The sequence below is a fragment of the Phaseolus vulgaris genome, chromosome 10, assembly GCF_000499845.2.
Source record: "Phaseolus vulgaris cultivar G19833 chromosome 10, P. vulgaris v2.0, whole genome shotgun sequence".
Lineage (NCBI taxonomy): Eukaryota > Viridiplantae > Streptophyta > Magnoliopsida > Fabales > Fabaceae > Phaseolus > Phaseolus vulgaris.
In genome coordinates this window covers 36845472-36853065 of record NC_023750.2, presented here as the reverse complement: position 1 = coordinate 36853065, position 7594 = coordinate 36845472, and the positions used below count along the sequence as shown (strand labels likewise).

The following is a 7594-nucleotide window of genomic DNA, read 5'->3' as shown; positions in this document are numbered from 1 at the left end:
AGATTAATAAAATAAATAAATAAGATTAGTACATAACTAAAATGACAAAATAAATAAATAAATAGGACTACGTAACTGAAAATAAAATAAAAAACCACTGATTAAGTAAAAATTATTAGAAATAATAAAATAAAGTTTAAAATAAATAAAAAGTTAATAAACTACACATAAATTTATTAAAATTAATATAAAAAAAAGTTTAACCTCAGTTTCCTTATCTTTAGTTGGAAAGATATAATAAAAATAGAGTTATATAAGTATGAAGATTTAAAACCTCCTTATTCCAAATCTCCTTTCTCTCTCCTTTTTTTTTTCTCTCGTAGCTTCACCTACCATTACTTCACCTTCTCTCCTGCTCCACCTATTTATAAGTCACAAATTAATTTAATTTTAATTTTTTGTTGATGATTTGATAGTCGTTGTTTTGCTATCAAATTAAGATGATTCCAGCATATACTTATTTAACATTAGAGAGATGATAATATAAAAGTGGTCAGATGATCCCAAGTCGTCTTCCAACAAATCCAATAGTGATTACAATGAACAAAATTCAAAATCTTTCTGCAAGCAATAAAAATTAGCAATAACAGTAGAGCAAAAGGGGTTGTGATCGTTAAATGATGATTAAAATCAGTAAAGAATGCAGATTGACTCCCAAGTTCTTCCACCAATGAATTCCTCACAGGTTCTCTAAAGATTATTCTTTCTCAATCCTCAAACAGAGCTAAACAAGATTGAACATGCATTAATCTGATTCAACTGAAGCTCACCCGGAAAGCATGAGTCACCCGTAAAACATGCGTCTACTGGTTTAATTAATACTCACTTTGTTCCATGCGTATACTTCATGAGAATGTTTATCTCCTCTCTCTTGAATCATGCGCCAAAGAAATTAATTAGAACAATGCGAACTAACTAATAAATCAAAGTTTAAGATAAGGAAGACTCTCAATCATGTGTTCAAGTACAACCTCTTACAAAAACTAGTTTAACAAGAGATTAGACAATAAAAATAATTGTTATAAAAAATTGAAAAATGAAACTTTTATTGATCAAAACATCATAACTCAATGGGAAATTACAAATGAATCAACCAAAAATGTTTAACTTAAAATAATATTAATTTTAATATGATATGAAATTATATGAATAATATGTAGTATATATTAATTCTATTAATTCATTTAAATCAATTCAAATCAAAATATACACATCATTAACGGTAATCAATATATAATTATGCATATTTAAAAATTAAAGTAACAAAATAAATTCAACTTCATGTAAGAACATATTAAATTAAGGTGTTATTATGTGGTAAAATATTCTTAATATATATATATATATAAAATAAAAATAAATCTTACAAATTTTTTAATTTAAATTTTATAAAAATTTGAATAAAATATATCAAAATATACTAACTTTCCAATTAAAAAGTATATGATTGCGCTATCAATTAAAATGTTTAAAATAACTAAATATATCATAAATAAATACATTATTTTATTGATGTAGTAATTGATTATGATTATTATAAAGAAAATAGAAACAATTTTTAAGAAATTAATTTCTGTACAATTTAAATTAAAAATTATATAAAATAATGATTTAATCAATCCAGTTAGTTTTGATAATTGTGTCTTTATGAAAAAAAAGTTAAATAAACAAGTTCATCACATTTCAAAGAAAAAAAATAGTGATTGATTATTTGCTTATGAGGTATTTTTTTTTACTATAATAATGTAACAGATGTCGTTGATTACAAATAAAAATCGTTAAAAAATGGAATGTTTTTATACTTTCTGTTTTTTTATATTAATTATAAAAAAAATGAGACAATGGAGTGAGGATTCAGAGTACAATAAATAATCACACATGTTTTTTTAAATCATTTTTCATTTAAAATGATTGTCATGTAATTTGAAACAAAATCAAGCATGTAACAGTAATAATTTTCTCTCATTCATTACTAAATTGCATGCATATACTACATTGATTTTCTCCTCACATCTTTTCTATGAAACTAATATACAAATAAACTAAATATACTAAATAAAGGTGCTAAATCATTTCTCATTTAAAATGATTATCATGTAATTTTGGACAAAATTAAGGATGTAACTATAATAACTTTTCCTCTCACAATGATCACTAAACTGCATGAATGCATTATACTGATTTCCTCTTCACCTCTCTTCTGTAAAACTAATATATAAATCAACTGAATATGCAACTATCTCTCATCACAACTAACTCTTTAATTCACATTTTTTCTAAGGTCTTCAGAGTTAACTCTTCCAACCAAATCTTCTTCATACAGAATGATGTGGACAAAGTCACTCAACAAGAGCATGTGCATTCTTTTTTTGTTTTCAACGGTAGTTTTGGCGGCCACTGACCTAGTTGATGGGCACCACCGTAGACTTCTTCAAAATGGTGATGTCTCTAAGGAAGATTTCCAAGGAATTAACATAATTAAAATTATTATTTATTGTTCCCTCTTTGTTGTGATTTTTATCTTTATTCCTGCCTCCGTATTTCTCTGCATTCACGTATATTACGCCAAAAAGAATAAACATTCCTCACAACCAGGACAGTGACGCACTGCATCAAAATATAAGTGTTCATGTTCAATAAATGTATTTAGGACCATTAGAGTATTGTTTTGATAAAATTTATCTTATTAGTGAGGGTAGTTTTCTAATTATTTGGTAATGATTGTGTAACACTCCTTATTATTAAAGAAGTAATATTTTCAAATTTTTTTACCATTTCAAATTCTTGCGTGCATGTACTTTCTTTTTGTCTATCTATAAAGTTGTTGACAATAAATATATCACGAAATAATTTGTATTGATTTAGAAACTTGAAGCAGATGTTTGATAATTTATGTGTGTGTGTTTTTTTTTATGTGTATATTGTATTGTTTTTCAATGAAGATCTTCTAACACTATTGAAAAACAAGAAAAAAAACTAACCTTTAACATCAAATTTGGAGTTTTTTACCTTTAACATCAAATTTGGAGTAAAAAATAACGTGCATATATGTTGGTTCAGGAAAACCTTCAACCGATAAGAAATTATATAAATTGTTATAACTACATGAATAAAGAACTACCTAAAAAACAACAAACTATAAGAAGAAAATAAGTACACAGAATTCTAACAACCATTGAGGATCCTAGTTTTAGTGTAGACACGTTTACCATGTCAAAGTCATAAAAAACTGGGTTTCTTCACAAGTAAACAAATTTTAGGGAAGATTCCTCATAATTAAAAGAACAAAAATATCTTTTTTTACTCCACCCTAAGTCCCAATAAATATTAAAATTTTAATTATTTAATTTTTTTAATTTTAAAAATTATTTTAATATTTTACATTTTAATTATATTTTTATTAATACTCCATCCTACATTTTAATAAATATTAAATTTTAATTATTTAAAATTTTTAATTTCAAAAATTATTTTAATATTTTACATTTTAATTATATTTTTATTAAAAAAAATTATGTGAGTGTAAAGTATAGCGAAGTGTCAAAATATAATCCTTAAAAAAATTGTAACATTAAGGAAAAGTACGGAGTAGCTCTTGCCACATGAAGCTATAATAGGTAGCTCTGGGTGCCTGACTATGGATCTGATGCTTCAAGAGCATTTTTCCTGCAATAAAATTATTTGCGAAAACAATTCAAATAACACTGAATAAAAACACAGTCAACAAAAACGACAACAATAACAGGATGCTTTTTCTGAGTAATTAAGGTCAGTTCTATACAATAAAACATGTCTGTGGATAAAATATTGACCTCTAAATCCTTATTAATTATTTAACCAGTAGATTTTCACAGTCTCCTATTGCCTCTAGCAATTAGGCTACCCTCCATCAAATCTACTCTCCTTAACAAGGCTTATTATACAGGTTTTTACACAGATGCCAGATCACCAAGGCAAGTTTCTGCCACTTTTCTACAATAGGTGCTATCCCAACACAACAGAAGCAAAATAAAACAAAGTTGGTAACAAAGTGAAGCTAAGTTAATGCAGTTGCACCATTTGACAACCACAAGTCTATACAGCATTTTCCAGACAACCAATTTTGCATTATTAGATTATATTATATAGAAAATAAATTTCTTCATTTATTTTGGAATTTGAGACAAATCCACTAATTAATTTTACTTGATGACTGTTGGTGCCAGCAACAAATTTTCTATGGTCATCTTTCATAAGAAATGTGGCAGATGTGAACCAAGTGGGTGTAAATATACCAAGGTTGTCTATCCTTAGGTGGCTCCACAGGTTAAAAGAAATTGTAAAATCAAGCACTGAAAATACTGTGCACCAGTATAAGATAAACTGGAGGAAGATAAGTTAACAACATAACAAAGATGAAAAGTAGGCTGAAGTAATGACTCTTAGGTTTGGAATTCTAGATCTTAGTGAGGTTGTTAATATCCCAAATATTAATTTCGATGCCTTTCTACAGACAAAGTACTGATTCATTATTTCTCAGCTCAATATGCAGTGATAAAAGTTCTGTTTTGGTGAGAACTTGTTTAGATCCTCAAGGATTACAGTAACAGGTACCCATTTTTCATGTCATCTAATTAATTCTTCTGCAGTAAGGTTTAGTATTTCTTTAAGTTCTCACTTTATGATAATAAAAGGTGATATTGAAGATTCTTTGGCTTCCTCAAACTCATAAAAATTCAATTTCATATAAATTATCATCCACAAACAAACAAAGATGAAGAGGTCATATATCTTTCAGGTCTATACATGACCTATAAATTGTACTAAGCAAAAGTAAACAGCAGAGGCCACATAAGTCTTTGTTTCTGAAAAGAAATTACACATTTCAGAAGCACCAATGTAACACCCCATAATTTACATATAACTATTACAATAAAAGTTCTACCAGTTTCTATACAAACTTGGAGTTTTTCAAAACATTCCTAATACATGATTAGGATTTATAGAAATACAAATATTTACATATCCACAGCTCAAAATAAAACTCTGTAACCTCTAAGGCTCTCCTGCACCTGTATGGTCATCTGCTCATGTACATAGTACAGTCATCGCAGTTCAAACACAGCAAGAAAAGCAAGGGTAAGCTACTGAAAATAGAATTTTATAATATACACACTTAAGTCCAAAGAGAAAACCAAGTTACATGATCAATTTCTCAAATTACACAATCTTCTTCAATTCCCAACATTAAAACAATCACATAGATCTCACATGGATCTACACATCCAGAATATTCAACAAACAACGTCTTCCGGAAGACCCGTATTAAGTAAGTCCTACCAGAGACTAACACCTGATCCAAAGATTACCAGCGAATCCAACAGAAAGGATCAGGGTAAGTTCAATACAACCCAAGCCGTGCATCTCATATGTCACGGTGTGCATGAACTCCCCCATAAGCTTCTCACCACCTGATATCTTAGTCTATGTGACTTAGATCATCAGTGAAGCTCGGAGATCTCTGTTACCACATAGGCATCAATACTTAATACACAGCAAACATCAGTCCATACATTATCCCGACATCAATACTTAATACACAACAAACATCAGTCCATACATTATCCCAAATGTATGAATTCAATTTCATACCATTTCGTCATACAATATCATTCAAAAAGTTATCCACAATATTCAAAAGTTTATTTGACATAAAAAAAATACACTTTAATACTAAATCATCAAAACCCAATATTTCCACAAATTTAAATAATATATAAACAAAACACACAATATATAAACAAATAACACCCATGCAAGAGAAATTCAATATTGGGACCATGTCCCTTCCGCATTCAAATATTCTATCCTAGGGTGCTATTAAAAATTAAATTTAGCTTCCCTTACCTCAATTGCTTGCTTTTCAAGCAACTTTTAGAATTTTATTCCCCACCGTTTGGATAAGCTTCAAGATTTACGGGCCTAATGCAAATTATCCAAACAGAACAAAATTTCAGTATATAATAGAATAAGTTGAGAAGATTAAACTTCTCAACTGACCCCACCAAGATTGATAATTAAATCCTAGGGAAAACAGAAAACTAAGGATATTTAGAGTAAAAATGAACTTACTCTGTTTGAAAATCTGATCGGGTAGAAATGTTCCTTAACTCCTCTGCTACAACGTGGTATGATCAGATTCTAAAATAGATGAAGATTGAGAGAGAAATTAAGAGAGAGGGAGAGAAGAGAATTGGAGAGAGAGAGAAAGAAGAAAAGATGGTACTGTGGTGTGAAGAAGAATGTGGCACGCTGTTTCTGTTTCTTTAAAAAAAGGTGTCGTTACAACCAAACTCCAAAGGCAATGACTATTTGGTTGAGTCAAGTGTCATCTATTATGAGGATTTTTCTCTCAGAATTTATTACATGAAGTACACAAAAAAAAAAATCATATCACGAAATAAAAACTAATTTTTAAAGACCAAAATAATTAGTTACAATAGTAATTAAATTAAAAATCATTTTATAAACTAAAAAAAAATTGATTTCTAAATTAGTTTCTATTATTGTTAAATAGTTTCTAAATTGGTATCTAATTAGCAACCAAGGTTTTTCTACCAAATTTAAAAACTAAATAATTGGTAATTAAAACCTTAGTTGCTAATTAGATACCAATTTAGAAATTATTTAATAATAATAAAAACTAATTTAGAAACTAATTTTTTTATTTTCTAAAATGGTCTCTAATTTAGTTATTATTGCAACTAATTATTTTGGTCTCTAAAAATTGATTTCTATTTCATGATTTTTTTGTAGTGTAAGTTTGTCCATGAAGCTGCAGATTTATTTTGGGGTTTGTGACAATATGTAAAACAGGATTTAAAAAAAATAATTCTTTGAGAATCATTATTTCAGGGAATACCTGTCTGATCTTCAAAGAAGAACAATTCGTTATTTGAATATCCTTTCATCTTTTCATTTCCCATTTTTTCACCATGCCTTGTATTTTGTTCACCTCTTCTATATTCACAAAATCTTTCATTATCAAAGTTGAAAGAATAATTTATCCAAACTGTTTAATACTCATTTGTATTCAACTAAACTTTTAAGTTTATTTACCACATTTAGTTTAGAAGATCTAGATGTAGTTTATTTACCACACTTAGATTACAAGATCTTGATGTAAAGGTAATGTAATCACAAATTTCAAATTTCTCTTACAAGATTTGTTTGTTGAGTCAAATAGATGTTGATTGATAAAAGTTGTTTCAAGTTTAAACAATTTGAAAAGCGGTTGATTGTGAGATGTATTTTGAAGTTTGAAAGTTTTGGGGTTATTTATTGACTTGTGATTTCAATGTGAATACAAATTTGAGCATTTTAAAACCATAAAAGTCCTTTGATTGTCTAAAAGTTGTAAAATTTTATATTGATGTTGGGTAAAAACTTTGAAATGGTTTTTGGATTCAGTTGGGTTAGTTAAATGAGACTTAATTTTTTTATATTTTCACTCAAGCCAAAGATTTCGCTTAACCGAAAATAGAACAAAAATTTTAAGTTTAGTCTTGGCCTTATTTCGCTCAAGCTAAAATAATACTATAACTAAGCTCAGTCT

The 7594-nt window shown here is 27.9% G+C and overlaps 1 long non-coding RNA gene across 1 annotated transcript; it reads right to left on the bottom strand.

Moving 5' to 3' along the window:
• Positions 1–4767: 4767 nt before the first annotated feature.
• LOC137819032 (uncharacterized) lies at positions 4768–6259 on the bottom strand. Its single transcript, XR_011082221.1, has 3 exons — positions 6112–6259; positions 5887–5961; positions 4768–5063 (listed from the first exon to the last, which is right to left on the bottom strand). It is a non-coding gene; the product is annotated as an uncharacterized lncRNA (long non-coding RNA).
• Between the last annotated feature and the right edge of the window lie 1335 nt (positions 6260–7594).